Genomic DNA, 23,553 nt, shown 5'->3' with positions numbered 1-23,553 from the left:
TTAGGTATGACACCATCCACAGGAAGCAAGTTTTTATAGAAAAAGAATTTGTTCAAAAAATTCATCATAGATCGAACACTTTTTTTTTTAACACTATCTATGGACTTTCTGCAGGTAGATTTTGGTCGGTAGGACCGAATCCAGTTATTCTCTGTGAGAATAGTTGTTCCAACAATGAGTTTTTTTTTTTTTTGCCTGACAGAGCACTACCAATGACTCGCCCGAGAGATACTGTTTGCAACACTCGTGCATTTATTTTACGGTAAGTTAATAATTTGAAAAACATGTTCATAAAAATAATTATTTGTATTATTCATAAAAATTAGTCGATAGATTTTCATTATCTATGACAATCTATTTCTAAATATTTTTGTTGATGATGAAAATCTTTCCATTAAATCATTTTTATAAGTGATACCCTCTATTAATTTTAGAAAAATCCAAATAATCAATTTTCCTCAAAATGAAAGGCATGTGGGTTGTTGTTTTTCTTATTTCATCTAATATATGTTAATTTGATGATGAAATGGGCAAGATAATCTACTATTTTGCAGATTATGCATCATCATCTCAATCATCAAGAGAGTAGATCATACAGTAGTCATCGTCATCTATCATTTTTGTTTCTTGACTTGTGGCTTTAACATTTATTGACCTGTATACATAATGTACAATGATAATGTAAGGGGCGTGGAAAGCATCTCTGATGGAGATCAAAGCCATTCAAATGTATTGAATGATTGAAGTAGTCTTTTTGATTATTTGAATTTCCTTCCTTAATTTTTTTCTTATATAAGTGAACCGATAATCCTAAAACATGTAGCAAAGCACAATTGAGTTCTAAAGCTTTTAAAAAGTGCAATCAAGTCCAAATCTTAGCAAATTAGTACAATCAAATCTCTCTGTTAAAGAGAGATCATGTGAGAGGGAAAACAATCTAATGATATTTTATACACGCAGTAAAAAATATGTACTACAATGATGTGATAGGGTTTTCTCTCAAGAAAACTTTAAGAGAAAAATATTCTAGGAAAATCAAATAATAAGTAACACTTATATATAGTATAAGTTGTAAAAAGTAAGCTCCGTGAGAATGAAAAAAAAATTATTCTTGTAAACATAAGTAAAATTAACTTATTAGGCATGAAATTTTATGTGGTAGAAAGGGTATTGTTCATCACCCTCTACTGTTCATCACCCTCTCCTCCGCTGCGTTCTGACATGGTTCTCACCGGCTTCCTTTGCTCGATCTGGCCGTTCCAGACCTCCGTTTGGCGTGAAATTTGGGGGTTCACCTCCTCTGGTAAGCCCCTTGTTCCTCACTGAACGAATTCGGTTTTCTTCCTCTCTGTGGCGAGATCAGAGCTGCCCTACATCACGAGAATCGCCCTGCTGTTGCGCTACTTGATCCCGCGAGGTGCGGTTGCTGGTGCGACTCCGGCCTTCTCGTAGCAGTTGTTAGGTGTCCCAGCACCCTTAGGTAAGCCTGCTGTGCCACAGCCCTGCTCCCGATCTACTGCTGGTGCGTCTGTACCCTCTGTCCCGGCCTCGCTGTGCTGCGACATTGCTTCCGAACAGCTGCTGGTGCGTTGCCGGCCTAACTCGAAGGGGTTGTGAGGCGTCTGTCGCGACCTCTTTTTTTTCTTTTGGCGCCCGCAATCGGGTACGAGCGCCTAAGGAGGCTAATGGCTCGGCTGAATTTATTAAGCCCGGACTCTCCCAAATCCACCAATTCACGAATTTAATAATATAAATTTTTAACATGTAAATTAATTTTAAAACGGAGTCGCCACTAATCGGTTTGGGGTGGGTCGATTAGAAACCCAAACGAAGTATCGGGAGAAATACTCGCTCCTGTGCAACTAGAGAAATTAGGATCGGGGACTTGATTACACTAGTTAATCACAATGCCCTTCGGTACCTAATCTTGTTTAAACCTAAGGCTTTTTGGATGTTTGAGGGATTTTCCATGCATTTTTGGGAGGAAAAACATTTTTTGAGTCTTTTTCTAATTTTTTGGACACAAAAGGGATTTTTGGGATTTGTTGGTATTTTTTGGAAAAATACAAATCTTTTTGGCTTTTTTCTGATTTTTTTTTTTTTTTTTGCTTTTTCATGAATTTTTGGTTTTTTTTGGATTTTTGGCATTTTTAGAAAATATGGAATATTTTTTTATTTTTTTACATTTTTGGAAAATAAAATATTTTTATCATTTTTATTATTTTTTTATTTTCTGGGAATTAAAATATTTTTGAAAATAAAATATTTTTTTGATTTTTTTAAAAATAAATTGTTTATTTATTTAAAATATTATTTAAAATAAGATTTAAAAAAAAGGGGCCGACCCGGGCCTGGACCCGCGGGTTGGTCCGACCCGGCCGGCGACCCGAATGAGGATGGGCCCGATTGGGATTTTTTTTTTTTTTTTTATTGAAATGGTGTCGTGGCCCAAGAGCCCGTTTTGAAAGAATCGGGCCGACCCGCCGACCCGGTTCAAAGCGAAACCCTACCCAACTTGTCGACCCATTTCCGCTGCCCAAAAACCGCGGAAACCCTACTCGACTCGTCGACCCGGCTCCGACTCCACGACCCGGTTTCCAGCCTCCCTTGGCCTTGCGAAACCCTACCCGATTCTCGAGACTCGGATCCGATTTGATGACCGGAAAATCGCAAACCCTAGGGTTTGCGAATCCGCGCGCCGAGGGGGAAACCGAGGCATTACGGCGGCGATGATGGCGACGGCGGTGACAAACCGCTTATGAGGATGGCGAGGACGAGCGACAACGCGGTTGCATTGGTGTGGTCGGTGGCAACACTTTGTCCGAGAGGGGGAATGCAACGGCGACAACGCGACCAACGATGGCGACGACTACGTTACCTGTCTGTGATGGGGTGGTGAACGGTGGCGGTGACGGGGCAACAATGGCGGCAACTCGGCTTCCCGATCTGGCGCGGCGTCGGCGGATCGATCACGGCAACGGGCTTCGAGGGGGGGTGCACGACAACAAGCCTTCGAGGCAACGGTGTCGGGACTTGGTCGGGCGAACGACGGCGGCACGGCGTCCGGCGGCAACAACGGCAAGAGCAAAAACTCCGGATCGGCGCCGATCTCGGCGGACCTTCCTCGGCCTCGATTCTCTCACTCAAGCCAAATCCGAGCCTCTACTGGCCGGATCTGACCTTCTCGAAGTCGCTCGCCGCCGGCCTTCCCCGAAATCTCTTGGTGGAGGGTGGGCTAAGCTTGCGACTCGAGTTCTTTCCTGTGCTCGCCCTTCGATCTTTCCTAATGTCTCTCAGTGAAAGATCTCCGAGCTCGCCACGCCCTCCGACGATACTTGCAGCCACCTATTTATAGGCGAAGGAAATCCGGTCGACGGAGGGGCTCGGTTGCCGGCCTCCGGCTTGCCCACCGGTTCCGCTCGGCCAAACAGGTGTCCCATCGAGCTTTCAGGGGCTCGCTCAGCATTAATGGCGCCGAGATCTTATCCCCTCTCGGCCGACATCGGCCTACTCTCCTCAGTCGTAGGCCGTCCTTCGCGCGTCGGCTTCCCTCGCGCGCGTGAGTTGCAGCGGCGAAGGAGAGGGAAGGAAGAAGAAGAAGAGAGAAAGGGGCCGGGCCGAGGGGTGAAGAAGAGGAGAGTGGGCCTAAAGGGTCATGCGAAAGGGAAGGGGGTGGGTCTTGGCCACATACATTTTTATTTTGTTTTATTTTTGTTTTTGCTCGTTTTCTTTTTATTATCTTATTTATCAGAATAAAAACTTAATTAATAAAATAAGCCTAAATAAAATTAAGGCGTCAACAGTGTCCCAGCACCCTTCCCGGTCAAGCTCGTCGTGCTACGACCCTGGTCGAGGTACTTCATCCCTTCGAGTAGGAGCTAGTCAGTCCGTTCAGTCCATCCGAGCTCTTTGGAGCCTCTGGCCACTGTTGTTCCGAGGTTCTAGCAGGAATTTTAGTCTCAATAGCGCCTGCCTTAGCCCAGTTAGCCTCTCGCTTCTCTTTATGGCTGCTGTATAGAGGGTTCGGGTGTTAGCTGGCTGGGTATTACTGTAGTTATGGCTGCTCCATCTGCTGTGGTTGGTGAGCCAAGTATTGTGGCCCAGTTGAGAGCTGGAACGGAGAAGGCTTCTAGCCCTCTCAATCGAAACAAGGAGGCCCAGTCCTCCTTGCTCACGGGCAAGGCTTCTGCAACAGCGGAGACCTTAAACCGTGGTCGTCCCAAGGATGCAGTCCGTGATAGGCGTTCGAGAGGACGAAGCAGAGTGAGGTCGGTTTCCAAACGGCCCTAGGCCTCGCAAAAGCAAGTGAGGAAACCAGAGGCCCCGGCTGCCCGGACGTGGGCAAATGTTGCAAAGCTTGTATCGAAAGGGTATGACCTTACCTTTGTTCCTCCTTCGTTTGAGGATGATGTCCCTATGGTGGATCTCCCTGAAGAATTGCTGGATGCGGTGGATCCCAAATGGCATGAGTGCCTGGTTGGGTATTATGTAGGAAGGAGTTTGCCGTTCCAGCTCACGGAGCACACGCTCAAGCTTTGTTGGGGACCAAAGCTTGTTGAGGTTTTCGCCGATGACCAGGGCTTCTTTTTCTTCCGCATCCCTAACCCCGAGTTCCGAATGAAGATTTTGGAAGATGGACCTATAACAGTTGCAAGGGTTCCGATCGTTTTGCAACAATGGAAGCCTCTTCTAGAGTTGAAGAGGGAGAAGCAAACCACAGTGCCGATGTGGATTCGCTTGAAGAACCTACCTCTTGACCTATGGATAGCCCCGGCAATTAGCGCCATCGCGAGTACTGTTGGCAAGCCTTTGTTTGTTGATCAACGCATGGAGCAAACTCAAAAGATCTCTTTCGCAAGAGTTTGCGTGGAGCTTCAAGTTAATCAGCCGAGGTTCTCCACGGCCAAGGTAAGACTAAATGGAGTTGCTCGGTCCATTGCCATCGAGTATGAGTGGAAGCCAGTGGAATGCTTGAAGTGTGGCTCCTTTGGGCACAATTGTGCAGCCTCTTTAGCTGGTCCGAAGGCGGTGCAAGGCCAGCAGCAGGTTCAGGCCATCCTCTCCCCCAGTGGAGGCCCGCCCCCCCAAGACTTCTCCGATGTTGGTGGTAGATCTGAATGAGGCTGAATTGGGGTGGAAACAAGTCAAGGGAAAGAAGAAGAAATCTCCCCCTCCTAAGGAGACGTGCTTGGCCCATCCGGTACGCTCTGGAGACGAGGAGCCATCCCTCAAGCAGACAGCAGCAGCTCTTAAGAGCTTGCCATCAACCTCTACCTGGAGGGATCAGAGTGGGCTTCGAGCCCTCATCAAGGTGGATGCTCCCGACTCGACGGTGGAGGAAGACCCCATTAGCCATCCGGATGTAGACCTGGGGAGTGGAGCGGAGTTGAATGGGTCTATCAACCACCTAGATAGCTCAGATGATGATCTTCTCTCGCCTTGTTTATCGCCGAAGGCTCCTCCGACTAGGAGTAGCGAGGAGACTACCCAAGAGAAGCCTTTGGCGCTCTCCCCGGTCCCACCTCCTCCATCGGCTCGAGCGGCTCCCCCTCCGAGCCGTTGCAAGCCATCGAAAAGGAGGTAACCCTTACTCTCTTCCTCTTTTGTACATATGTATATAGGATGCTAGAATATTAGAGGCCTTGTCAACCCGACTAGGCAAGCGGAGATTCGTAACCTCATTATTTCGAACCACTTGTGCTGTATTGGTTTGGTGGAAACTAAGGTGCCACAGGATCGCTTCAACTCCATCTTCGAAGGTCTATTGAGGGATTGGTGTTGGATTGCAAACTATGACTTCTCCCCCAGGGGTAGAATTTGGGTTGGTTGGGACCCCGTGAGGGTTAAGTTTGAAGCCTTCTCAGTTACCAAGCAGGCGGTTCATGGGAACTTTGAGAGCCTGGTCTCTGGGGTGGCTTGCTGTGTTTCTTTTATTTATGGAGAACACTCTTTTTCGCTGAGGAGACCTCTTTGGGAGGATATCATTCTTAGAAGCATCCATCTCCGGGACACTCCTTGGCTTGTCTTGGGGGATTTCAATGCTATTAAGGATCCATCGGACCGTGTTGGTGGCTCCGAAGATTTGCTCCCTTGTTTTGATGAGTTTGGACAGTGCTTGGAGCAAGCCGAGCTGGAAGACTTGAGGTTCGTTGGTTTTAGATATACTTGGACTACGTCTTCAGGGCCTTCTAGGAAAGCAAGAAAGATTGACAGGGTTCTAGTGAATGCCAAGTGGAGCCTGGATCTCTCTTACTCGGAAGCCTCCTTCCTAGCGCCGGGAATCTCGGATCACTCACCTATGGTGGTGAAGGTGCTAATCCGACTTATTGGAGGAAGCCCTTCAAGTTCTTTGACTTCTGGATGAAGCACCCGGAGTTCAATGAGATTGTCTCGCAAGTGTGCGATGTGCCAGGGGGTGGTGTTCCTATGTATAGGCTTGTGTCTAAGCTCAAGGCTCTTAAATGTCGGCTCAAGCAGCTCAGTAGAGATTCCTTCTCTAATATCTTTGCCAGAACTCTTGATGCGCGGAAGATGTTGGAGGCCACTCAAGCAGACTTGTAGCTAAATCCCTTTTCTGCTGACCTTGCTGAGGTGGAAAAGAACCAAATACGTATCTTTGCAAAGTTGCGCTCCTCGGAGGAGTTATTCTTCAGGCAGAAGTCCAGGGTCAGATGGCTCAGGTTGGGAGACCATAATACCAAGTTCTTCTACCAATATGTCAACAAATGACATTTAAGGAACAGAGTCCTTTCCGTCCTTGACTCTTCGAGGAACCTGGTGACTGAGCCATGGCTGGTGCAACAGCGATTTGTACAATTCTTTGAGGACCTCTTGGCGCTGCAAGGGGAGCTTGTTAGACCTTCGCTAGAGGACTTGAGGGAGGTTATCCACCATCCACTCTCGGTTGATCAGGCTGCGCTCCTTGCTCGGCCGATTACAGAGTTGGAGATCCGGGACACTATCTTCTCCTTACCTAGGGGAAAGGCTCCCGGGCCGGATGGTTTCACAGCGGAGTTCTTCAAAGAAAACTGGGACACGGTTAGTCCTTTAGTAACGGCTGCAGTGATGAATTTTTTCACCTCCGGAAAACTCTTGAGGGAGATTAACAATACCATCTTGGTGATGGTTCCTAAAGTGCTCAACGCCACTTCTGTGGAGGATTATAGGCCTATCGCCTGCTGCAACACTATTTACAAGTGTATTACAAAGGTGCTAGCTAATCGGGTGGCCCTAGCTTTAAAGAGCACGATAGGCCCTTTTCAGACTGCTTATGTAAAGGTAGACGGATCAGGGACAATATCTTGCTGGCTCAGGAGCTGTTCTCTAGCTTCCACCTTGAGCCTTATCTCCCTAAATGTGCGATAAAGGTGGACTTCAGGAAAGCCTATGATATTGTGGATTGGGACTTCCTCGAAAGTGTGTTGCTGGCCTTTGGCTTCCCGCAATCTGTGACTCGACTTATTATGACTTGTGTACGCACACCTAAATTTTCAATTGCTTTGAATGGAGAGCTCCACGGGTTCTTTGCGAACGGTCGAGGTCTCCGCCAAGGTGATCCCATCTCTCCTTACCTTTTCACTATGGTTATGGAAGTGCTTTCAGGGATCATTCTTAGGTACTCTTCGAGGCCTGATTTCAAGTTCTTCTGGAGGTGCAAGGCAGTGGGTCTTTCACATCTCTTTTGTGTGGACGATGTCTTCCTTTTTTGTGAGGCTCATCTTCCTATGGTGGCTCTCCTTAAGGAAGGTCTTTATACCTTTTCTTCTTGGAGTGGCCTTTGTCCTAACCCGTGCAAGAGTGAAATTTCTTTCGTGGTTGGCGATCCCTCCTTAAGGAATAATATTCTCTTGGAGTTGGGCTTTCAAGAAGGAAGCTTGCCAGTTTGGTACATGGGGGTTCCCATTATCACTTCGAGGATCAGCAAAGCAGACTGTTGTACCCTGGTCAACCGTATCACTGCAAGGGTTCAGTCTTGGACCCACCAATTCCTCTCTCTTGCTGGTCGGATTCAGCTTATCAGGTCAGTTCTTCATGCTATACAAGCCTACTGGGCTAGTGTTTTTGTTTTACCTATAGCTGTGGTGGACCAAATAGAGAAAATATTTAGACAATTCCTATGGAAAGGTCCGGACCTAGGCAGGGGTGGTGCTAAGGTAGCCTGGGATGAAGTTTGCCTTCCAAAAGATGAAGGAGGACTAGGTATCAGGAGGCTCCAAGATTGCAATAAAGCCGTCATACTAAAGCATATCTGGCTATTGTTCTCCAACAAGGAAGTGATGTGGTGTAGATGGGTTCATTCTACTTTCTTAAAAAACAAGAACTTTTGGGTTGCTAGGAAGCCAACATCTGGATCCTGGGCCTAGAAGAACTTGTTGAACCTAAGAAGGGATTTCAGGATGGCCTTCTACTGGAAAATTGGCGATAGCCAAACAACCTCTCTTTGGTTTGACAATTGGCACCCTAGAGGGCCCTTGAACTCCGATCTTCTCAGATTCTCTTATCTACGGCTCGGGGCTCTCAGGCAAGCCTGTGTTGCTGACCTCTTCTCAGATGCTGGCCAAGCTCTCAGGATGGTGCTTGAATCGTGGGGTCATCCTCTTCCGGTCCTGGTGGGTGTCCTGGATCGTTGCTGCTGGCGTGAAAGCTCTTCGGGCCAGTTCACTATGGCATCGGCGTGGAACTTCATCGGGAAGAAGAGGACGCGGGTCCATTGGTACTCTTTCATGTGGGACAACGCCATAGTGCCTCGATATCAGCTCAATCTTTGGCTCATGGCCAAGCGCAGGCTTCCAACCCAGGATCTCCTTCTGTCCTATGGTATAATTGGAAGTGCTTTTGTGCGTTTTGCAAGAATATGCCCAACTCTGTTGATCACCTTCTTTTTTTTTTATTGCTGTGTCACAGCTAGCGTTGCTTTCTTTTGAGCTTCCAGATGCAATTTACCTTGGCGTAATAGAACTTGGGGGGAGAACTTCCGATGGGTAGCTACCTATTTGATGGGTAAAGATTTCTACAAGTGCATAGCCCGTTTTTCCTTTGGCGCGCTTTGTCATATCATTTGGAAAAACAGGAATAACATCATCTTTAGAGACCAGCCTCTCTCGGTTCCGGCCATGAAGAACCACCTCTTCAAAGTGGTCCGAGACAAGGCTATCACCTTCAGGAACGTCGAAGATAATTTCAGAAACAGAAGGTTGCAGAGAAGTTGGGGCCTAGACCCGATTATTTTCATTGGGGACCCGTAGGTAGTTCGATCTGACGGTGGCCTCCTCCTCGCATTTGTTCTGTTTGGTAGCCGGTTGACCTAGCCGTGCTTCGTTTGGTCTTGTTGATGTAGTGTTTGTGCCGTCTTTTGCGGCTTTTACATCTTGTCACCCTTCCACTTCTTTTGTTCCTACATTTGGAGTGCAAGTTCCTGGTGTAAGATCTTTTGTACATTTGGCCCTTCCTTAATATATTTCTTACCTTTTACCAAAAAAAATAAATTATGTGGTAGAAAGAAAATAAACTCGAATTAGGCACGGCATTTCAAGTGGTAAAAAGAATACAAATTAGAGAGAAATTGATTTTGGGATTGTAATAGAATTTGTAGCAAAACAAAGTTGACGCCATGTGAAACAATATATCAAGTATAAGGAAAAATAATCGATTATAGTATAATGGATTATACTATACACATTATGTTATGAATCAATATTATAACACAAAATCACTTTGTTTCAAGCATATACAAAATGTAGTTAAACACAATGCTAGAGTTAATTTTACTTAGTTAAAGAATGATGATTGATTAAAATTGAAAAAAAATAGTGGTGTCAAACTAAAAAGAAAAATTGGGCATGATAAATTCATGTTAGTGAAATAGGACATATAAGATATTTTATAAGTGTAAAGTGAAATTATATGTGAGACAATGGAACCTACAACATTTGATCGTATAATAAACGAAACATATTGACTCTGCATGTTATTATTTTCGATTGTTTGAATTTCACGGTTATAGTCATTGCTGTAACATTGAAAGGAAATTATATGTTCGTATAAGTTGATGGTGTTTGAGTAGAGGAGTTTTGGTTTAAAAAAAAAATTGAAATATAGAACCTTGCAAAGCATGTACAAGTACACCAGTTCCATCTACAAACGTGACTTCATTTTGTAAGAAAGGCACTTAATAAGCAACATTAATAACTCCCTTCCTACACCATATTCTAATTTACTTTCGCATATGAGAACTTATAACCACATTCTTTATACAGTAACTTATATTTTTAACCTTTAATTTTTTAACATTGCAGAACTCATGCTTTGACTTTTGTTTCACTGACAACCTTTCAAATATTCAGATATTGATACATAGAATTATGTATGATAACTTTTTTGTAAGTCAAATTTATTTAAGTTTCAAAGATAAAGTTATAAATGGAAGTGCGTAGTAGTCGATAAGGACGGACAAACAAATATCACTTTTAGGTTTCATACAAAAGAAAACCACTTTAAGTAGTAATTTCTTCATCAGATTAACATTGTTACTAAATAATTTGTATATACAACGAAATATCTCTTAGTATGTGTTCACTTGTCACTGCATTTTTGTAAAGATACTGCAAATTTTCTAGTGATCCGATTAAGAATTGAGGAGGGCCCACAAGTTGAGTAATGAATTAGAATATACTTAAAATGAGGCATCTTATATGTTAGACCGAAATGTGAGCCTAATGCTTCAATAATAAATGAGAGCCAAAAGGTCATGTATCGGGTCCTTTTACAGTCCCATAGGAGAAAAACACGAGCAATCCAACTTGATTAATTGTAATTATCCTGTAGTATTTATAATTTTTCTCACTAGAAGTTATTTATTTGTTATGTATCATTTCACAATTTTTCTTCACGAGATGCAATATCCCATTTATCATCATAAGCCCTATAGGTTCCATGATTTGTTAAAATTTCAAAAGAAATAGTAATTTGCCTAAGTGTACTGTAATTTTCTTTTCTATTGATAGTAAATTATTTGATGGATCGTAATTTTCTACTGGCCTATATAATTGCCAGCTCGTAAATTATTTGGAGAGCATAATTTATCTTAGGAGACTGTAAAATCTTTAATCTGCGGTTCATAATATTCCACCAAAATTATAATGGATAGCCAAGTCATCTTCTCGTAGTCCTCCTCGACCACTATCATATAGGGAAACATGGTCCACGCCTGTGTTTTGTTGCCCAAGCTCAACAACCTCCACCTGCCTCTTCGTAGGTGCATAGCTCAATTTGCGAATTAACTGACTGATCGCGAGCAAACCTTTGTCGGTCGGAGTTTTTGCCAAATCGAAGTAACAGCATTAGAAATAAATAAATATATATCCCCGGCAGAGGCGACGGCAGGGTGGGCGGTCAGAGCACGGGACCGAGTAATTGCGATCGGTGGGGCTCTTAAGAGAGAGAGAGAGAGAGAGAGAGCGCCTCTTAGAAGCGATGGTGGAGACGACGTGTCGAAGGCGGCTGATCTGAACTCAGGATGTGATTGGGATGTGATTGGCGAGCTCTTGGGAGGGAGAGACTTATAAAAGAGAGAGAGAGAGAGAGGGGGCTTCGCGCGGCTTGATGGAGAAGACGGAACAATCAACGAAGAGAGAGAGACGATTTTGAAAGGGGGAGAGAGGCGATTTTGAACGCGGCAATTAATGATGAGAGAAAGGGGAGGCAAGAGTTTGACTCGGGAGGAAGGTGGGACCAGGTCCACCGAGAATTTTCTCCAGCGCGTAGACCGAGCTCCCAAGCTTTTGAGGGAGACGGGTTCATGAGAAAATATTGGGTACGTCTTATGCTCCAGCGTGTCAAACAAGAAGGCGGTCGCAGCGCGACACGTGTCTCGTGGGACCCACGATTTCAGGCGCCATTTTGAAAATTTTTCTGTACTGTAGCTAGGGTTTTCAGTTCTTTCCTTGCGTCTCTCTCTACACTCGCTCTCTCTCCCGAACGAACTCCCGACGAACTCTCTCTCGTGCCCCTCGCTTTTCCGACCGGCGAACCACCGCGAGCAACGACAAACCAGGAGGATACCGGCGAGACGACCGCAGCGACCGACCGGCGTGCGACCTTCCTCTCGCCCTCCCTCTTTCCGGCCGGCGAACCACTGCGAGCAACCGATGAACGAGGAGGATACCGGCGAGACGACCGCGAGCAACCGACCGGCGTGCAACCTCCCTCTCTCTGCCCTCCCTCGCTTTTTCCGACCGGCGAACCACCGCGCCACCCCTCCGGCTCGGATCGGCCCCGACTCGTCCGTCCCTGCTCTTCTCTGTCTGCCCTCCCTCTCTTCGCGGCGAACCACCGCGTGACCGCGAACCACCGCGCCCCTCCGGCTCCAGATTCGACACCGGCTTGTCTTGTACGCTGGAACGTTGGTGCCCGACCGCCTCACACCCGCCAGCCTCACGATCCCGCTCTTCTCTATCTGCCCTCCCTCTCTTCGCGGCGAACCACCGCGTGACCGGCGAACTACCGCGCCCCCCCTCCAGCTCCAGATCCGACACCGGCTTGTCTTGCACGCTGGAACGTTGGTGCCCGACCGTCTCACACCCGCCGGCATGTTGATCTCCAGTTCCGCTCGCATCACGATCCCGCCAGTGCTTTGGTTCAGGTAAAAGTCACAAGGGAATACAGTGATTTTGGTGGGAAGGAATCATTCACATATTAGATTGTTTTCCATTAAAGTAACAAATGCAGTTTGATATGCTCCTTCTCGGTCTCATTGGTCATGTAGTGATGCAAAATGCTTAGGGGCCTGGTATAATTGCTTTCTTTACGAGCAAAAGATCACCTGGCTGTTCTTGAGGGAGGAGAAGACAGGGAAAAGCCTCTTTTTTTTTTTTTTTTTTTTTTTTTTTGGTAGTCCATAGTGAAAAGTCTCATTCCCCCTGTTTCCTGGGAGATTATTGAAAACTATGCAAACTGCTGGGAGATTGACTTCAATCACTTCCTCCTTTTCTTGAATACCAATTTGTTGATTCTCATTTTTTTCTCCTTTTGTAATAGAACTAGCATAGTCATTCCAGAGGACATTTTCTGTTGATTCTTTATGCATGTGAACTGCTTTTGCCATGTTTTACTGCAAAATAACATATACTACAGGGAGAAAACTTTCTTGGTCTCTTAAATTGAACCAGCCTTTTTCTTATTCTCCTATGTGCAGAACGTTGCCCGATTTGTTTAGCAGTAGTGTTTCCTATCACACTTTGAATATGTAAATTCCATCAGGCTAGTGACTTCCTGAACTCTTTATCTGTACATCTTGTTTCTTATATTCTGCTTCCTTAATACTTTTAGAAACCAGGGGCTTCTTGATGCATGGACATCTTTAATGATCATTTGTGTCCCCTTTAATGCAGCTGTTTACATGTAGGCTAAACATTTTTCTTAGTTCTCATAGTTCAGTTGGAAATGATAATGACTCGGTGGCATTGAAACTGATGTAAAGTGTTAGGTAGGTTTGGCACTTCATATCTCTCAGTGCATGTGAAACCTATCAAGTAATGAACTTTTGAGACCATCACCTTCTTGTGTACTGATTTGGTAATAATGGTATTTCAATACATCAACTTCACATGCAAGAAATAGTAGTGGACCCACATCGAGGTGACCCAAGACCACTTGACACTTGTTCTGTTCTGTAAGAATGGCCTTCAAGTTAATATTTTTCATTTTCATTGTCATGATAAATAATAGTTCATCATAAAATGCTGTGAGAAATAATAGTTCATCACATAATGCTGTGAGATGACATTGTCCAAAGATATGAATCTTCAGTTTTTGAAGTTCGTCTAAATTAGCTTAACATGACTTTGCGACTGGTTGAAGCAATCATTCTATAGAACCTGTCCAACCTGTCAAGCGTACCAAACGAAGCATGGGGAAGCTGCTCTCATCTCTTGGGAATTTTTTTCTTGATGGATGTCGAAAAAAAAAGTGAAAATTCAAGTATTGTTGTTTATTGTCAAGAAAGATTGGACACCTTCTATAGTTTAAGTGCTAATTTTTCATTACTTCATATGTTCAAGATTGAATTATTGTCTTAAGACAAAACTGTGCAAATTAAAATAACAAAAATGATAAACATGATGTCGACTATCAAGTCATTTTCAAACAGTAAAACAAAAGAAATCATTTTTCTCGATGTATTTGATCAATTTGGAACTTATGTTGCATAGTTTTGAAGAATTTTTACTTTGAATTAATGAAAAATTATGGCTGATCGCATGTTCCTCTTTAACAGGTCAAGCATTTGGTGTTACACGTGTAAATTTATTAGATGGCTGAATCGGAGGTAATTTTTTACTTGTATTATTCAAAACATATATTGTTTTCTTAAGTAAAAGTGGGATAATTATATTTTGTTCTTTTAATTGCAGCTTGAAACTTCCCATCTTGTACATGTAATGTGTGATATTGAAAAAGACTTTGAGTTTGCAATTGGAATGGTTTTTTCGAATGAACTTGAAGCATATAATAAGTATGTGGCCTATGCAATTAGTAAAGGATTTGGAGTGAGGAAGAGTAATTTGGTTAGAAATACTAAAGGAAAAATAACTCAACAGACTTTTGTGTGCAATTGTGAGGGGTATTCAGTCAGCTCATCCAATGAAGAAAAGAAATTTGAGAAGTTTGAAGTTGGATTTAGCTGTCTCGCTCATATCAAGTTTAAGGTGGATAATAATGATGTCTTTGAAGTGATAGAGTATAATTCTGAGCATAATCATTATGTGGTAGGCATGCAGTTTGAGGAGATCTACTATTAGGAACTTGACATTTAACTATGCCCAAGATTTTTCTTGGTTCCTTGTATTCTTGTTGCCGGGTTTAATCTCTCCAGCTTCTACAATCTTTCAATTATCAATTGAATTTTTGGTCCTGTGTATTGCAGCTATTTGCTTATGATATTGTCAACAAACAGTTGTTGCATAAACCTGGGGAACAGCCAAAGCTTCCCCTTCCTGCCTCCTTAGTTGCAGGTGCCTGTGCTGGTATGAGCTCAACAATATGCACATATCCTCTTGGAGGTAGCTCGGAAGCATATGCAAGTGGGAGCAGTCGGTGGTAGGCAGGTGTACAAAAACGTGGTTCATGCTCTTGCGAGCATACTTGAGCAGAAAGGGGTTGGAGGTCTATATGGAGGTTTACGCCCTAGTTGCATGAAGTTGGTGCCTGCTGCTGGGATATCCTTCACGTGCTACAAAGCGTGCAAGAGGATTCTGGTTGAGGATGATGAAGAGGCGTAACCACATATTTGACAAGAAGAAATGCGAGGTCTTTTGCTATGGGTCATCTACAGAAAGAGTGGATAAAGATGACTATTTTGTATACTGCGATTGAATGGTTTAGTTTATGTTTTTTTCTTTTGCTCATAGGATTTCTTTAGAAGAATTCTTCAAGGAAGTTCTTGTTACCAAGGTTGGTTCTACATGCACTCGCAAAAATATTCGAGGGGTTTACTTTTCTTTTGGAGTTCTGTGTGTTTCTGAAGAAGGTACTGGCATGTTTTGATAATGTGAGTACTGCCTTTCATGAGACGATGAGTTCGCAAGAGTCGAACCAAGAAAGATGGCCAATTTGTCCAATAACATGCTGATTGAGATGCAATATTTTTCACAGGGGCTACTTTGCGTGTGCATAAATCTCTTGGAGTACCTAACATAAGGAAAGCTTTTTTGCTTACTGGATTGTCGGTTTGAATGAATAACAGTTTCATGTTTGGAGTATGATGTTTCAGTTTTAGGTTCGAGTACCTTAAGCTTTCTTTGATAGAACAAAGCTCAGTATTAAACGATCTCGACAGGTGTTGATTTTGTTTCTGATCCAAACTGTGGTTGGTTACCTTGCAAGGCAAGCTCTCGCTGCCCTACCGATCTTGGCAAACCTGCCGCTCCAAGGGACTTCTACTTGGTATGAAATCGAAAAGTGGCAATAATTCAACCCCGTCGAGTCTGAATTTGATGATATACAAAGAACACAACATCACATTTCAATTATCAGTAGTGTGAGAGAATTAATCGACGTGCAAGAAATGCTTTCCGTAGAGCCTTGCGTTGATGAGAGACCTGTTGACAATTTGCAAGAGAATTGTGGGAACAGTAATAAAGGCATCGACTTAAGCTCGACCAATGACCATGTTCTGTATTCAACCTTCAAATGCCGAATTAAGTTTGAAAGTGCTACATTCTTGTGATCAAACAACAAAATACTGCACAATAAATAACAATAGACGAATCAAAGATTCGAGATGCCTGTTTTGATCCAACACGGGCAACTGTGGAAAGGACATGACAAAAAATGATGTTCTCTGCTTTTTCTGTTTTATACCCACCTTTTTCCCGGACAAAAGTATTGCCTCAATGATGAAAAGTGACTTTGGGTGGCAATGAGAATCTTGTTATATACATAAAAGAACAATAAGCACTTGAAGATGGCTCCCCCCACAGGCGAGCATGATACAATTAGCAGTTGATGCCGTATTGAATAATTTGAAAGAAGATATATGCCTCAGGGTCGACGGTGAGATCCTCCTCCTTTGGCATGAGGAATCTATCGACCTGCACCGCAGCTTGCCTTCCCTCGGAGATGGCCCACACCACCAGAGACTAACCACATCAGCAATCCCCAGCAGCAAAAACTCCGTCCACATTGGTCGCAAGCCGGCCATAGTCAGCCTTGAAGTTTGACCTGCCATCTCTCTCTAGACCTAACTTGTCTGCAATAGTCTGGAAAGGGCAAACCAGCAAAAACAACAGGCACAAATGCTATCAATAAACTATCCAGAAAAAGAGAACAGATTTACATCCACCCGGCACTAGCCCTATGCACATAAACTTAAGTATGGGTTAAAAGGTATCTTCACATTCTTCATTTTTAACCAGTTCGACTTTTCCATATTATATAAGGTTTCCTAGGGCAATAGTAAGCCTCTAAAGGCCCACACGCCAATCAAATTTACTTTAGCACATACACTGAATAACCAAGTTATACTGTTACGACAGAAAGAAAAACAACTAATTTACATGCAAATTTGACTTTCCCATGCCAAATCATTTCTTAGCACAGCTCCAACTATTTGACAAATATGAGAGAACGGTTCAAATACTCACCGATTCTGGACCAAGGAATCCCATGGCCAGTAAAACCAGATCAGCCTCAATGATTTCCTCAGATCCCTCAATTTCTTTGAACTGAAACTTCCCAATAGCATCCTTCTCCCACCTAACACACACTACTTCAAGCCCTTTAACGACCCCATTTTCATCACCAATAAACTGCTTAGTTAGCACTTCATAAGACCTTGGGTCTTTCCCAAACTTAGCTGCTGCTTCCTAGTGGCCATAATCAACATGGTAGACGCGAGGCCACTATAAACAGCATTGAACAGAGGAAAAGAACGGTGAGCAAATATTACAATGCGCATGCTATAAAATAAACGATAATGGAATAATGGAATAAGCAAGAGTACTCCTGTGGTTGTCAAGAGAAAACGTAACTTATGTAATATTTGTACCTGTGGCCAAGGGTTGCCTGGAGCCCTCTTCTCCAGTGGCTTAGAAAGCAACTCCAAGTTTACAATTCTACAGCAGCCATGCCTGATAGATGTTCCTATGCAATCCGTGCCAGTGTCACCTCCACCAATGACCACTACCTTCTTTCCCTTTGCAGATATGTAGTTACCATCCTTAAGGTTGCTGTCAAGCAAGCTCTTTGTGTTTGCATGAAGGAACTCCATGGCAAAATGAACACCTGACAATTCGCGTCCAGGTACAGGAAGGTCCCTGTAAGAAGGAAAATTCAATCCACAAGCATAAATATCGCTTTTCTCATCAACCAGAACATGGTGCAAAAACTCCTACAACATGTCCCCAAAGTTAAGTCACAATGAACTTACCTTGGTTTTGTGGCGCCAACAGCTAAAACAATAGCATCATTTTCCTTTTGGAGCCTATCAAGAGAGTATGATGAATCCTTCCCAATGCTGGCATTCACCACAAAATTGACACCTTCCTAAGCCATCAAGTTAACTCGCCGTTGAACTACATCCACTTTGTCAGTCTTCATGTTTGGCACACCATACATCATTAGGCCCCCAATTCGATCGCCACGCTCATACACTATCACAAAATGGCCCATCCTGTTCAGCTAGTCAGCTGCAGCCAATCCAGCCGGTCCACTTCCCACAATCGCAACTTTTTTCCTGAGCGCATAAAGAAATTGATGATATTAACTTTAGAATAGGCAACATCTTTTGTCACAACCAACCCTGAAATCTGACTGGTTTAAGCCAAAAGACTCAATGGAAAACCAGGCTAATTCTTAAGCATTGTGAATTAAGGAAAGGAAGGATGTAACTTGAACAGGAACCCCCGAGAAAAGAAACATCTCTAGGGAACATAATGGACAGCCTTGACATAGCTTTTCAAGCAATGCCTACCAATCATATTCTCCAAGAGCATAGTAAGCAAAGCACAGATATAATTGACTAGTTAATGTTGTTGAATAAAGAGACAGCATACCCTATTCTCTTCTGGGGTGGCCGGGGCACCATCCACCCTCCTCAAAGGCCTTGTCTATGATCGAGTATTCAATATTTGATGGAAACAGGATTCTCAATGATACCAAGAACACAAGAGCCTTCACACAGTGCAAGACACATGCGGCCTGTAAACTCGGGGAAATTATTTGTCTCCAACAGTCGATCTAGTGCTTCCTACCACCTATTTTGGTATACCAGCTCATTGAACTCAGGTATTTTGTTTCCAAGAGGACATCCAGAGTTTTCCTGCTTAGTAAAGCCAAAGGAACAGATAAACAATAAAATTCATCTAGAATACATACGTACATACGCACAGACACAATTATAAAATAAAATCATTACAACTCTTACCTGATGGCAGAATGGAGTGCCACAGTCCATGCACCGGGCAGACTGAGTTTTTAACAGGGGACCTGGTTTGGACTCCTCCATGACTTCCTTCCAATCGTTCATCCGAACATTAGGGTCCCTATATTTAACACCTTCGCTCATAAGCAATAAATCCCCCATGCTTAATGGCATCAGGAACTTGCGTAGGCCTCTTGGGAGCCTCAACAGATTCTACTGTCTATAAAAACCAAAGCTCAAAGTCAGACATCTCATCAGAGAATGGTTACCAGCTGAATCCTCAAATCAGTCTTCCCCCATATGAATCACAAAAAGAAAATATTAACCTTACCACAAAACGAAAGCCACAAAACATTGCAGAAACTACCCTAAAGGAAGAAAGTGGCAGAATTTCAATTTTAAAAATTTATCCAGAAGTTGTGAACCCGAAAATGAGATATTCATGTCATGCGTATTGAGATATCAGCTGTCTATGACACATTTGCGCCAGCACATAGACCCACGCATGCAAAATCAATAAACCAGAGCACAAACTCAGGAGTAGGAAAAACTTCATCCAAATATCAGATCTTCCAAATTTTAAACAATGTCAAATAACTATCACATAAGTTGGAAGTATTCTAGTCTGATGTTGAAAGAATTTAGGTATAACAGGGGCTTAGTGTCACACATGAATGATCAATAAAGACAAGCATCGATGACATGGTCAGGCGATTTGTTATTTTTTCTTCGGTGTAAGGATTTATATCAACCTTGACTGGTTGCAGGGAAAAATTAATTTCGGACTGTTGAAACGATAATAAACTGCTTGTTTCCATTAACATCTACAGACATCTGTTTCCTAGATTGCTGCTGGGATTATTTTCGCTTTTTCTACATGGTATGATGTGCAAGGCATAAATACTAATATGCATCACAAAAGAATGAACTTTTTCCATCAAAGTGACAAAGAGAGCCTCCAAGCCGTTTCATTTTACTTTCCAACCACAATAATTTGCCATGTAAGCACAATGCACTGCTAAAGAAGAATGAACTCACCCAAGTAAACCTGCATTTCCAATGTCCGAAGAAGTTCCAGTGTTCATGCCAGTGGTATCCCCAGAACTTGTCTGCTAAAAAAGAATAAGGAACATAAGATTTTATTAATAACTGATGAAAAAACTAAACATTATCAGTGTTCAGGCTAGTGGTTCGCCGGTCACGCGCTGGTTCGCCGCGAAGAGAGGGAGGGCAGACAGAGACGCAAGGGGAGAGAAAGAGCAGGGGACGGACGAGTCGGGGCCAGATCTGGAGCCGGAGGGGTGGTGCGGTGGTTCGCCGGTCGGAAAGAGGGAGGGCAGAGAGAGAGGGAGGTCGCATGCCGGTCGGTCGGAAAGAGGAAGGGCAGAGAGAGAGGGGGAGGTCGCATGCCGGTCGGTCGGAAAGAGGGAGGGCAGAGAGAGAGGGAGGTAGCACGCCGGTCGGTTGCTCGCGATCCTCTCGCCGGTATTCTTCTGGTTCGTCGATTGCTCGCGGTGGTTCGCCGGTCGGAAGGAGAGAGGGCAGAGAGAGAGAGGGACTTCGTCGGGGAGAGAGAGCGAGGGTAGAGAGGCGCAAAGAAAGAAGTCGCAACAGAAAACCTCTCTCCACGAGCTACAGTACACAAAAAATTTCAAAATGGCGCCCGAAATTATGGGTCCCACGAGAACACGTGTCGCGCTCCCAGCGCCTTCTTGTTTGACACGCTGGAGCATAACACGTACCCAATATTTTCTCACGGGTTCATGGTCTGGTTTGAGGATTCAAACTCATAAATCTTTCGAGCGACCAAGTCCTCTCCTCAAGAACTCTTGAACAAACGAAGTCTCCCTCCCCACCTGCTCCGGACATTCGACGGAGATTTGATTTCTTGTCCCTCTCATTCACCGCTCGTGCGTTCTCTCTCTCTCATTCTCAAGCGTCGCCTGCAACGAAAAGTTTAGAGCTTCTTCGCAGTCTCTCCCATGGGAACCGAAGAAGTCAGGCGATGCGTTTTGTCTTCTGCTTCGACCCACGAATGGAAGTACGACGTGTTCGTGAGCTTCAGGGGCGAGGACATAAGGAAGACCTTCGCGGCCCACCTCTTCCCGCGCTGAGGCAGGCGGGGATCATCTACTTCAGGGAAAATGACAAAGTGGAGACTGGGGTTTTCATCGAGCCAAGCTGCTCGACGCGATTCGCCGCTCAGGGTTGCCCTCGTTGTGTTCACCGCAAACTCGAGAGCAACAAAATAACTCATGGGCCAATTGGTATTGAGAAAGGGAAGTACTTACAGTTCCTTCAACTGGCGAAAAGCTCGTCGGATTTCATGGAAGATCTAGAAATCATCTGGATTCACGTGGTGCGCATATGGGACACTATTATTGAGAAATGTTTGTAATATATGCTTTTTCTTTAGGGTTAATACCCTGAAAAACCCAAAACTAGTACACATGTGATAAATTTACCCCAAACTATTTTTTTTACCACCAAAAACCCCAAACTGGTATACCTTTGACAAATTTATCCCAAATTGGTACACTTGTGACAAATTTACCCTCTATTAGTTTTCGTTAAATTTTATTGTTAAATTATTAAGTTAAATGACACGTAACAATTGACTAATATACCAATTTGCGATTTTACGTTCCGTTTATCACAATTTACAATTTTTGTGATTTTTTTATGGTATTAATTCAATTTAGAGGAGGGTGTATTTGTCACAAATTTATTACTTTAGGGTTTTTTGCGGTCAAATAAATTAATTTGGGGTAAAATTGTCATAAATGTACAAGTTTATGTTTTTTTATGATCGGTTGGGGTAAATTTGTCACGGGTGTACCAGTTTGGAGTTTTTCATGGTCAAAAAAATAGTTTGAGGTAAATTTGTTACAAAGTGTACAGGTTTGGGGTTTTTCAAGGTATTAGCCATTCTTTATCGATTGAGGAAATATTGGGTACGGATGCTAGTGGGTGAAAATTCCAGCCCATTCAATAGGTGACATGCGTTGCTCCAGCCCACCGTGCTCTCTCTCCTCGCTCCTAAAATCTAGGAAGCACGGACATGCTGTCCGTGCTTCTGTGTCGTGTCCGACACGTGTCGGACACGTCGACACGCTTGGACATGGTCGGACACGCGGTCAACGCGTGTCGGATTTTCTGACACGCGGTCAACTTTTCTCGACACGCGTGTCGACGCGTGTCCGGAAGACTGATGGAGGGTGGAGGCGAGGGAGGGCGAGGGAGCAGAGGCCGCGAGTGCCGGTGAGACGAAGCCGCGACGGCGAGACGGCCCATGACGGCGAGAGACGGCTAGAGAAAGAGCCGAACAGAGAGAAAGAAGAGAGAAGGCAAACTCCCGCCGTCGAGACGAAGCCACGAACGGATCAGGACCACCGACGGCGAGAGACGGCCGAGAGAGCGGCGAGGGCCGCCACTGTTGCGATGGATCGGCGACGAGAGGAAGAGGAGAGGAGGGAAGGGGTCGTGCGGCGAGCGGCAAGGAGGAATAGGAAAAGGAGGGCTCGCGGCTCGCTAGGGTTTTTCATAAAGAAACCCAAAAAATATAAGAAAGGCGTGAGGGGAGGGGAGTGACAGCTTACCTGTCACTGTCAAGTGGTGGGGAGGGAAAAAAGTAAAATAAACTTGAGGTGGAGGGAAAAGGACGAACAGAAGGAGGGATGGATTTGGGGGATTGTTTTTGAATCGGAAAATTAAATAAATGAAATTAAAAAATAATTTCGAAAAATAAAAGTATTGAATTTTGAATAATGATAAATTTTGATCACCGTAGAAAATCATGAATTTATTTAAATAAATTGATTCTAATTTCTTATTAATTATTAGTTTCATCGATAAATTTTGTTAAAATTAAAAGAATATTTCGCATTAACTATAAATATATCTTTCGAATTTCAAATGAATTGATTTGTTAATATTATTAGTGTAAATTTATTATAGGCTCTTTTTTAATTAATTAATTTATTTATGAATTTGAATCAAATTAATTAAAAATAAAAATATTTATTTAATATACAACGTGTCGCAACGTGTCGGAATTCTCTATTTTTTGGAAATGACGTGTCGACGTGTCGTGTCGGACACTCGTGTCGTGTCACGTGTCGGTGCTACCTAGCCTAAAATGCCCCCCCTTCCCCCCTCAATTACACGACACTCTCTCTTTCTCTCTTCTATTAGGGGTGAGCAAGAGAATCGCCAGGACCGGGCCAAACCAACCAGTTTGGTCCGGTTCCATGGGCACCAATCCAGTTTTCGGTTTTACGATTAGAATCGGTGAACTTTTAAATTAGAACTGGTGAACTTTGGTACGGTTCCGATTCTAGAGTTAGAAATGACCACCAGAACCGGACCAATTGGATATTTATTATTTCAAAATTCTAATTTTAATTCTTACAAATAAACAACTAAATTCTTCTACTCAAGCCGCGTATTAAAGCTTCTCGGATCCGCCGCATCCGACACGTTGCCTCCGCCTCCACTGTTGCCTTCAGGAGCCGCTCCCTCTGTCGCTCCCAAGAGCCCAACCGATCGCATTCCGAGCTCAAATCCGACGCCTCTTCCACGTCCTCCGGCACCTCTCGTCCAGGAACCACTCCCTCTCTCTCGCTCCTGAGAGCCCC

General features: G+C 43.9%; 2 long non-coding RNA genes across 3 annotated transcripts; one reads left to right on the top strand and one right to left on the bottom strand.

Annotated features, from left to right (window-relative positions):
* Window positions 1-12,292: 12,292 nt before the first annotated feature.
* LOC104435872 lies at window positions 12,293-15,567 on the top strand. Of its 2 annotated transcripts, none has more exons than XR_005549739.1 (3): window positions 12,293-12,640; window positions 14,273-14,323; window positions 14,921-15,567. It is a non-coding gene; the product is annotated as an uncharacterized LOC104435872 (long non-coding RNA). The 2 variants fall into 2 exon arrangements; XR_005549740.1 differs by having other exon boundaries at window positions 14,409-15,567.
* Window positions 15,568-16,150: 583 nt separating this feature from the next.
* On the bottom strand, window positions 16,151-20,431 carry LOC104435873. Its single transcript, XR_005549401.1, has 7 exons — window positions 19,955-20,431; window positions 18,920-19,136; window positions 18,549-18,814; window positions 17,924-18,229; window positions 17,543-17,810; window positions 17,139-17,396; window positions 16,151-16,754 (listed from the first exon to the last, which is right to left on the bottom strand). It is a non-coding gene; the product is annotated as an uncharacterized LOC104435873 (long non-coding RNA).
* Between the last annotated feature and the right edge of the window lie 3,122 nt (window positions 20,432-23,553).

Source organism: Eucalyptus grandis, chromosome 1 (genome assembly GCF_016545825.1).
Source record: "Eucalyptus grandis isolate ANBG69807.140 chromosome 1, ASM1654582v1, whole genome shotgun sequence".
In the NCBI taxonomy this organism is placed as follows: domain Eukaryota; kingdom Viridiplantae; phylum Streptophyta; class Magnoliopsida; order Myrtales; family Myrtaceae; genus Eucalyptus; species Eucalyptus grandis.
Note: the sequence above shows the minus strand (reverse complement) of the source record. Positions and strands in the feature narration are given on the sequence as shown.